The 10,748-nt window shown below is 41.8% G+C and overlaps 1 non-coding gene across 1 annotated transcript; it reads right to left on the bottom strand.

Moving 5' to 3' along the window:
- Positions 1 to 6,355: 6,355 nt before the first annotated feature.
- LOC134584164 (U2 spliceosomal RNA) lies at positions 6,356 to 6,545 on the bottom strand. Its single transcript, XR_010086475.1, has one exon. It is a non-coding gene; the product is annotated as a U2 spliceosomal RNA (small nuclear RNA).
- Between the last annotated feature and the right edge of the window lie 4,203 nt (positions 6,546 to 10,748).

A 10,748-nucleotide genomic window follows, 5' to 3' on the forward strand; every position in this document is an offset into this window, starting at 1 on the left:
ACTGTCGTACGATTGTCTGAACGAATTTGAATATGTCGCTTTATGATGAGAAACTGAAACGCCAAGAGTGCCATCCATACGGCCTTTAATTCCCTGAAGTTCGAGGAACTTCTCATATCCTTCACTTGCCAGGACCCCTGCTTCTTTATGTCTCCCAGATGGGCCCCCCAGCCCAGCGCAGAGGCATCTGTTGTTATGATAGTGAAGGACTTCATCCGGAATGACAGACCCTCGTGGAGGAAACGAGAAGATGTCCACCACTGCAGACTTTTTACAGTTAGATTGTTGAACCTCATCCGCCCATCTAGGCCGAATTCCTGTCGATTCCAGACTAGCAGAATGTTTCTTTGTAGAGGTCTCATTCTGGCTTTTGCCCAACCGACGGCCGGAATTGAGGCTGTAAACAGACCCAGCAAGCACATGGCTTCTCTGATTGAAAACACTCTTTTTACTCTGAGATTCCGGATTAACCTCTTGATCTTTAGTTTCTTTTCTTCTGGCAGAAATAACTTCATTGCGATAGAATCCAAAATTAGACCCAAGAACTGGATCCTTTGAACTGGCACTAGTTCCGATTTTTTGAAATTTATTAGCCAGCCATGCTTTTCCAGCGATTTGATGGCTGTCCCCAGATCTAACTGTAGTTGAACCTGGGACTCTGCAATCAACAGCCAGTCGTCCAAATATGGAATGACAGCGATGCCCAAACCTCTTAGAAAGGCTGAAACGACTACTAGAAGCTTTGTGAAAACTCTGGGCGCTGATGATAGGCCGAAAGGCAGTGCTCTGAATTGGTAATGTTTGGTTACCGATTGGCAGCACACCGCAAACCGTAGAAAACTTTTGCTGGATTCCGCTATGGGTACATGAAGATAGGCATCTTTCAAATCCAGGGACGCAAACCAACTCTTTGGGTGAATAAGCAGAGCCGCTGATTTTACTGATTCCATGAGGAATTTCTTTTTTATAATCCGCTTGTTTACGGCTTTTAGATCTAGAATAGGTCTGAACGAACCATCTGGTTTTGGCACCAAGAAAAGTCTTGAATAGGTGCCTTGATGTCTTTCCTTCATAGGAACTTCTTCCACCACTCTTTTTAGTAACAGAGTTGACACTTCTCGCATCAGAGAGAGTTCCATATCTAGAGACTGAACCCTGGAACATAGAAACATGTTTATAGGGGCTTGTGATAATTCTAGAGCGTATCCGTGCTCTATCACTGTAAGGACCCAGCGATCTGATGTTGTCTCTTTCCAGTGCTCTAGGAAGTGACTCAACCTTCCACCCACCGGCCTGGCATCATAATTTTTTATTTCTCTTGGCAGTAAACCTTTCCTTCTTCCTATAATCAAAGGCTCTTTGCTGTTGACCCCTGAAACAGTTTCTACGAAAGGAACTTCTGAATGAAGGACGTGTCTCTGCGTGACGGCTTCTAGACTGCTTCCTATATGATACTGGTAAAGCTTTCCTTCCTTCCTTCATCTGTTTCAACAGCTCATCCAGCTTAGAACCGAAAAGTCTTCCTGGTTCAAAAGGTAGTTCACACAGAGAATTTTTAGATGCCGCATCTGCAGACCAATTTCTAAGCCAAAGCGCTCTCCTGGCGACTGTTGAGATACCAATATTCTTGGCCGACAATTTCAGGCTTTCTGTAGAAGCATCCACTAAAAAAATCAGACGCCATCTTGATATTTTTTAATAGCTTTAACGGGTCTTCCTTAGCTTCTCCCGTATATACCTTTTCTAGTTCTTCCAACCAAAGTTTTTGGGCCTTGGCAACGGATGACCCCGTAATCAAGGCTTTAGCTTGGGCTGCAGAAGAGATGAACAACTTCTTTAAAGAGGAGTCCATGCGTTTATCCATGACATCCTTGAGCCCGCTTGAATCTCCAATCGGTAAAGTAGTCTTTTTACCTATTTGAGCAATAGGGACGTCCACTACAGGGACCGTATCCAGCTTGCAGTCTTGCTCTGATTCTATGGAAAAAAGAGTTTTAAAATGCTTAGACATAAACGGCTTGTGACTAGGGAACTTCCATTCTTTCAAAATCAATTCCTTAGTCTGTGGGTGAAAAGGAAACACTTTGGACTTTTTCCCTGTGACCCCAAAATCAAAGATGCACTGCACTTCTTTAATCAATTTCCCAATGGCTTCATCTGGGAAAGCAAATTCCTCATCTGAGGAATCACTGCCTGAATTATCTTCATAATCAGAACCACTAGTTCCCGAACTAGTATCAGATGTTTCCCAAGATCTCAGTCTTTTCTTAGCATGCTTTACCATCTGAGAATCCTGGGCAACAGAAGCCTGGACTGACTGTGATGCAGCTGACTGCATATCCACAAATGTTTGCTGCATACTTTGCTGCAACCAGCTGAGAAAAGTGGACATTTCTGTTCTCTTTGCTTCCTCTGAAGCTTCTTTTGAACACACTGAGCAAAGTTTCTTTTTACAACCATCAGGCATAGGTTGGCCACACACAGAACACATTAAATGCTTGGTTTTAGATGCACATTTCCCCTTCTCAGCAACTTTATCCATACTTTCCGGATTAGACATACTGGAAAACAAGAAAACAAGAAAGGGGAAAATAATCAAAATTTTCTCCTTACGGATTCAGGCTAAGAACCATTTAAAATGAAAACTTAACAGTCTTACCTTAAATGGCCTGAGAGTGTGTTGGAGGGCAGGTGAGAAACACACTTCACAACCGATCTGAGAGCTCCTGGCAAACAGAGGTTGCTGCTGGTACATGCTCATATAAGTCCTGTAACCAAACGGAAACGTCCAGTTCGAATTTGGCGCCTGAATCCAGGTTCGCATTGCGCATGTGCATAGCGCTCTGCGACTCCCTGGTGGAACGCAACGCAACCTGTGTGTGCGTTCCACCGACAGGACCTCCCAGCCGACGCACGCCTGCGTCCTTCGTCATACCGGCACCTGGCACGGCAAAAGACGGCAACATAAATTTCGAGTGACCACGCCGGCCGGCGTGTTGCACGCTACTTACCGGACATCAAGGAAGCAGAGCCTCCAGAGCCTCAGCCCTTCTCACCTACTTCCTGGAGAACCTTCCTGTCTAACCTCCCCTGCCGAAGGCAGGCAAAGAACTGGGGATGATCAGGAGGAGCTGCTACTTATGGGAAAGGAGGTAATTAGGGGAGGGATTAAAATGTTTGGAGATTTGCCTGCCTGTTTTTTCCCTCCAGATTGGATATCCCTGTGGTATAAGCACTGCCTCTAATCTGAAAGGAAAAACTACCTTTTGTGTACGTAAAGATTCGGCTATCACACCCTGTGAAATAAAGCAAAAGTCAATTCGTGATTTAACCACACCCTTATCACTAAAATACGTAAAAGCATTATCATTACCCATCACACTTATTGCATCTGTATACCCAAATTCCTTAATCAAACCACTAAGAATATTCCCCGTTCTATCCAATTTATAACCTTCCCCTGTGCCTACCCTATCTTCCCTTCTTATAATACAATTAAAATCCCCTGTGAGCAACGTAAATTCCCTCCCCGGCAAAACCAATCCCAGATTCTCAAATACTTTTACTCTTTCACTTTTCTCTGCCGGTGCATACACATTAATTACCCTACACCTTATACCTCTATACAAAAAATACACCATTAAAACCCTCCCCGACACAATTTCCAACACTTTTGTTACATCATATTCCCACCCCTTAAATAAAACCGCTATACCTACATTTCTCCCAACACCCAAAGAATAAACTGTAGGACCCATCTCCCATTTCACACTAAACGCTTCTTCTGTTCGATTACATTCTTGTAAACATATATTGTCCACAGACAAATTATGCAGAAAATCAAAAATCACAGCTCTTCTAGCTGCTGCTTTAATGCTTCTTACATTCAAAGAAGCAATCCGTAACATTTATCAGAGGAGTTTTTTACCTCATCATATCACGTCTCACTATCAGACCCACCCTCCGATCTCTCTCCAGGTTCCTGAGAAAAACCAGAGATGTCGGCCAATCTTGACACTGCATGAGGATCAAACAGCGGAGAATAAGAACCAGACGTCTCTGATCCAGAGTGTTCCTGACCCTCTGATGATGACTCTGTCAATAACTTTGGAACTTCTCTTGAGAGCATTACATTTCTTATTATTTTTATTCTCTTTGGCTCAGGAGCTTTACCAACCTCTTTATCTTCCGGTACTTCAGAAGTAGAAGGACCTTCCATCACATCTTCTACCACCACCGGTTCTCCACACTCCATCAACTCGCCTGCAACACACTCTGCTACTTTCTCTTGTTTCTTAACCGCCTCCGCCATAATCTTTTCATGCCTATGTTCGTGTTCTTCTTTAGATCGTACCTGTGTCCCAAAAGTAGGAATAAAAGGAATCCTCACCTTTTCATCAGGTTTCTTACCTGGACTCTGTTGTCCACCTTCTAATTGTTTAAATTCTACTCTCGGTTCCATCACCGGAGGGACTAAGCGCAGATTTGGACAAAGTCTTGCCATGTGCCTCTCTGAGCCACAAAGATCGCACTTTCTTCTCTCAGCACATTCTGCTGCAGTATGCCCTTCCGAAAAACAATTCCTGCAACACAAGCCTTTTGAACATTCGTCACTAGTAGGGCCAAATTGGAAACAGTTACTGCAATACCGAGGCTGCCCAGGGTAATACAAATATCCACGGTTACCCCCTATCGAGAACTTTTGCGGGGGATGTTTAACCCCACTCGTCTCACTTGCATCTGGTCTTAAAATCACATAGAATTTTCTCTTACCATTATAGACGCCAAAAGAATTCACCAGCTTCACCGGCTTTGATACAAGTGAACAATATCTGCTTAAAAAAAGCATAATTTCGTCATCCGACACGAAAGGATTAAACATATGTACACATAAGGGAAGACGGGAGACAGGTACATAAGGGGTAAAGGTTATGCCTTCCAATAGCTTGTCTCCATCTTTTTGCCTTTTCCGTTCCATCAGGGTCGTTACCTGATCTTGCTCATTAAAGGTAATATCAAAAATACCTCTAGTCTGGAAGTCTTGCACACAGAACAACCAGTCTCTCGGAATCTTCAGAAGTTCTTCCAATATTTTGCGTTGAATGACGTACAACCCCACAGCACTCCGTCTCGACTCTTCGACGAACAGCCTCACTGTCTTCGGCTAAGAGGGCGCTCCTCTCTCCATCTTTGACCGCTTCCCGTTTCCGAAGTCAGCGCGGATCGCCCCCCAATAGCTGCAACCAGACCGTGTCCCCACTGGGAGAACACAGCTCGGAAGGCCGAGGGGCTAGCGTTGCCGATCCTCCGGAACCCTCTGGCTAGACAAGAATAAACTTGATCTTAGCCAAAAGGCCGAGAAGCGATAACCAGAATGGGCGCCCAGCTACTCACCTGCCATTCGCCGGCGCTTGTTCAGCTTGCGGTGAGCCTTGGCCACAGTGCCGCCTTTTCCTCATCTAGGTGTAAGCTGGCTACAAATAGCAACAGAGACAAAGTCACCACAGCAGCAAACAACCTCTAAACCCTTGAAACCCAGCTCCCCCCTTCTTAATCTTGTCCATTCCTCCCTCCCCTCCAGACATACCTTGCACCTCTGTCTCTCCTGCTCAGCTGCTACCGCTGATAAGGTGCCTAACGAGGTTGCTGGATCACCTGGTCTGTTCCTCTTCAGCTGCAAGTAGGGTAGATAGAGCAAGCAATTAAGCACCACCTGCTGATTGCTCGCAATCACTCAATGCAATTAATGAAACCTTTAATTGATTGATAACCTAGATGTTGCTCAGATTTCCCTCCAAAACGTTTGTGCTGTCATTGCAAAGACCAGCAGGCTGCAGGCTGCAGCAAATTTGCATAATTAATCCCGCCCACTTTTCCAACACTGATAATGCACGCTGCCAGCCAGCCAGCCAGCCAGCAATACATACTCTGACTTCTTCACAATGGATATGTACTGGACACTTTTATTCCATGAAGTGATTACACAGATTTACATGATAACAATGAATAAATACATGGGATCAGGTGAACAGAATTGAATCGTGCACAGCACATGATAGATAATAACAATCAGACTAGCGATCAATCCAAACGAAACAATAACGGTTAACAAACATTGCTACAAGTGTCCATAATTCAAGGAATGTAATGTTTTTGGTCCGTTCCGTCCAGGCTTCATTCAGGCATGCCATGCCGCAGACAGGGGGAGGCAGAGCTCGCACTTAGACAGAACAGAGAAAAAAGCAGGGAAGGAAGGAGAACAAGTTTGCCTTCGTTCTCGCCAAGTGAGAGTCCAGTGGCTTGCTTTTCCTTTTTGCATTTTTTGTTCAATCAATCTATTTTTTAACCAGCATAAGAGAGGTGCACCGGTCCTGGAGGTACTGCAATACCAGGTCAATGCGTGGAGTGGACAGAGCAAGCTCTTCTTCCATCTCCCTGTTCCAAAAATCCATTTAATATATGGTCCCCAGATAGGGGACGTATCAGATATTAAACTGATAAGAACAGATTTTTTTTTTTTTTTGAACCACTCAGTCACAGAGTATTTCCTCCAGATAATATTCAAGGAATCTCACAAGTAACATCCTCATGATTCTTTATCAATAAAATTTAATAATACATCACATAATAATACACGTCAAACCCCACCACCATCCCAAAACACAGCAAACCACCCAATCCAATACACAGCAAATAATAATACCTACCGCATACTTTCTTCCATTCATACTTACCCCCATTGTTATTTACAACAAGGAAAAGACCACCCCACATTTTAGCAATTATAAACCAAAAAACACCCACCACCCACACATTACCTCAACCCACCATAAAAAGTTTGATTACTGTTAGAAAAAAGAAGAAAAGAACACACATTAATTACTTAACAGTTTTCATTAAACTTCTACGCCATCATTAAACTTCAATATTAACAATTTTTATTTTTATCAAAAAAAACCAATACCAGAAATTACACAAGAATTACCTCCACCTACCTCGTCTCTACGTACACCATCTTTTCCACTTCTTTGTCTTCCACACCCCTTCCGCATCTAGCTCCCCATTTTTTCTTACGTCCCTTAAATAGTACAAAAACACCTTCCCTCTAATCATTCTCACACATGCATCCACAGACAAACATTCATTCTTAAACACCATTAAATTTCTAACATCCCACACAACTTCCTTTATACAGGCCATCAAAATCCACAATACCTTTTCTCTTACTTTTTCCAACATACACAATCCAAATACCAACACTTCATACGAAAATACAGGAATCCCAGTCAAACCTACCACTAACTTCAAACACTTTTTCATTACATCTCTCACAAAATCACAATTCCAAAACACATGCACGATATTCTCTCTCGCCCCACAGCCTTGCCTCGGACACATTTCTGATCGTACAAGCCTTCTCCCATACTGAAATTCTCTCGTCGCCAAACAATTATGTATAACCATCCATGCAATATCTCTCTGTCTATTTAACATCTCAATTTCATCCATTCTTTTCCAAACTTCTCTACTCAAATTTTCATTCAACCCATCAATAACTATCACCTCCTCCCTATCATTCAATATTTTAAACACTTTCTTCTTCTCACACCATTCATCAATCGAAACTTTCTGCAATTCATACTTTTGAATACAAACCACAATTTTTTTATAAAACCACGGCCCATCCAAACAAACTGGCTTCGTCCTCTCCAAAACAAATAACCCAAACCTTCTCAAACTCATCCCCGCCGCATACTTCAACATACATGCTACCAAGCTTCCCTTCATACTGATTTTAATACACATCCTCACATAGTGGATCAACAAAAATCTTTCTACATTTGGTACATCCATACCTCCATTTACTCTTTTCTTTACCACTTTCTCTCTCCCCAATCTCTCCATTCTGCTACCCCAAAAAAAGAAAAAAACAATCCTACACAATTTTCTCAAATTTTTGTCAGATGGTAAAAACACAAAGCTCAAATACAAAATAATTGGCAACAACACTGCCTTAATTATTAGCACCTTACCCCCAAAAGACAACACTCTATCATTCCATAACCCAATCTTCTGATTCACTCGACAAACCACTTTCTTCCAGCTTTCTTTCCCTTTTAAATCATCCCCAAACTTCACACCTAAAACATCAATATCATTTTCCACCATCGGCCACCCACACAATTCCAATTCTCTCCAACTCCCAAAAGCCTTACAAGCACATTTACCCCAGTTCACTCTGAATCCACTTGCCATACAGAAAATCTCTACTAACAATTTCACTCTCCTCAAACTTGCTTGTGTCTTACAAATCACCGTAACGTCATCCATATAGCCAATCACTTTCATACACCTTGCACCACTGCCCGGAATTTCAATCCCTTTCACAACTGTATCATTCCTAATACTTCTCAACAAAGGTTCAATCACACAAATAAACAGAATCGGGGACAAGGGACATCCCTGTCTCACTCCCGAGCACACTTTAAAACTCTCAGTCAGCCATCCGTTAACTAGTACTACACTTTCAATATCTTCATACATGCATTTTATCCATTTCATCAATTTCATTGGTATACCCATCCTTTCCAAAATCTTAAACATAAACTCATGTGCCACCCTGTCATATGCTTTTTCAAAATCTATCATTGCAATCGCTACCTCTTGTTTCCTCTCCTTACAATACCAAATAACATCTCTCAATCCTATCAAACACTCCGAAATTTGTCTCCCAGGCACAGCACACACTTGCTCCTCACCCACCAACCCTTCAATCACTCTTTTAATCCTATTCGCAATCACTTTAGCAATAATTTTATAATCAACATTCAACAAAGTAATCGGTCTCCAATTCTTTAAATCACACCTATCCCCTTTCTTAAAAATCAATACAATCACCCCCTTTCTCATCGATTCAGTCATACCACCTCCATTTAAAACCACATTACACACTTCCACAAAATCATCCGCCAACACTTCCCAACACATCCTGTAAAACTCAATCGGCAAACCATCACACCCAGGCGTCTTATTCAATTTAAATTGGAAAATAGTTTCAAACAGTTCAATTTTATTCATACCTCTTTCTAACCAACTTACATCCTCATCATTCACACCATTCTCAATACCACACAATACATCTTTTTCCAGACCCACATCTCTGACCTTCTCCTTATACAATTCTTCATAAAAAAGTTTTACTTCTTTCAACAAAGCATTCTTATCATTCACCACACACCCATCCTCTTTCATTATTCCTTCAACACCTTTTCTACCATCATACACCTTTTTAAAAAAGAACCTCGAACACTTCTCATCATACTCCAATACATTCAACTTTGCAGCAAACACTATCTTTCTACCTCTTTCTTCCAACCATCTACGTCTATTATCTCTAGCATCCTCTAGCTCCTTTTCGACTTCCAAACCCAACTCTCTCAGCTTACATAAATAATCAATCCTTTTTCTCCATACATCCCAACATACTCTTTCCTGTCTCGCTTTTCCCACCCTTTTTTCATAAAAAAACATACGAGTCTTAATTTTCATCCATTCCCACCAATCCAAAACACTATCAAATTTATTTTTACATTCCTTCCAATAACTATACATTTTCACATATTCATCCTTCACATCCTCATCTTTCAAAATACTTACATTTAATTTCCAAAATTTCTTACCATATTCCATTTGTACTCCCATTCTCACCTCACATTCCAAGAGCACATGATCCGAAAAAGGAACTTTTTAGTGTACGTAGAGACTTGGCCTGCGCACCCTGTGAAATAAAACAATCAATCCGAGACCTCACAGTGCCCTTATCACTAAAAAAAGTAAACTTATCACAGTCCCCCAATACATCTATCGCATCAACAAACCTAAAATCCCTAATCATATCAATCAAAAATCTCCCCGTTTTATCTAATTTATAACCATCACCCACACCCATCCTATCCCCCCTTCTAATAATACAATTGAAATCCCCACACAAAAAGGTCAATTCCCTCCCAGGCAGCATAAATTTCAAACATTCAAACACATTCATTCTGTCATTTTTATCTACAGGTGCATACATATTAATAATCCTACACACAGTGCCCCTATACCTAAAATAAACCATTAACACCCTCCCAGAAACAATTTCAACCACCCTCAAAATATCATACTCCCACCCTCTAAATAAAATCACTACCCCAATATTTTTACCTACACCACAAGAATAAACTGACGGTCCCAAATCCCATTTTGTGCTTAAAGGTTTATCACCCAAATTACATTCTTGTAAAACAACTAAATTAAAGACTAATGTCGTCAAAAAATCAAAAACAAAAGCTCTTCTTACAGCAGATTTTATGCTTCTCACATTTAGAGAAGCAATACGAAAAAGATTACTCAGAGGTACAAAACCTCATCATCTCACGTCCCTTCATCGGAACAATAACTGCTTTCCTGCTCCTGAGAAAAGCCCGAAATGTCAAAAAGCCTTGAAACAGCCGCCGTATCAAAGATAGGAGAATAAGGCCCCGAAGTCTCTGACTCAGAACGTTCCCCCACCTCAGGAGAAGAAACTGCCAAAGGCCTCTGGCATTCACCAGACACCTCTGTCTTTTTTCTTTTTGCTACTGGTACTTTTTCATACCCACCGGTGACCCCAGAAGTGGAGGCATCCGACTCTTTCAAACCCACCACCGGCACCTCTTCACACTCCATCACCTCAGCCACAACTTCTTCTTTTGTACTTTCCTGCT

The sequence above is a fragment of the Pelobates fuscus genome, chromosome 13, assembly GCF_036172605.1.
Source record: "Pelobates fuscus isolate aPelFus1 chromosome 13, aPelFus1.pri, whole genome shotgun sequence".
NCBI classification, from domain to species: domain Eukaryota; kingdom Metazoa; phylum Chordata; class Amphibia; order Anura; family Pelobatidae; genus Pelobates; species Pelobates fuscus.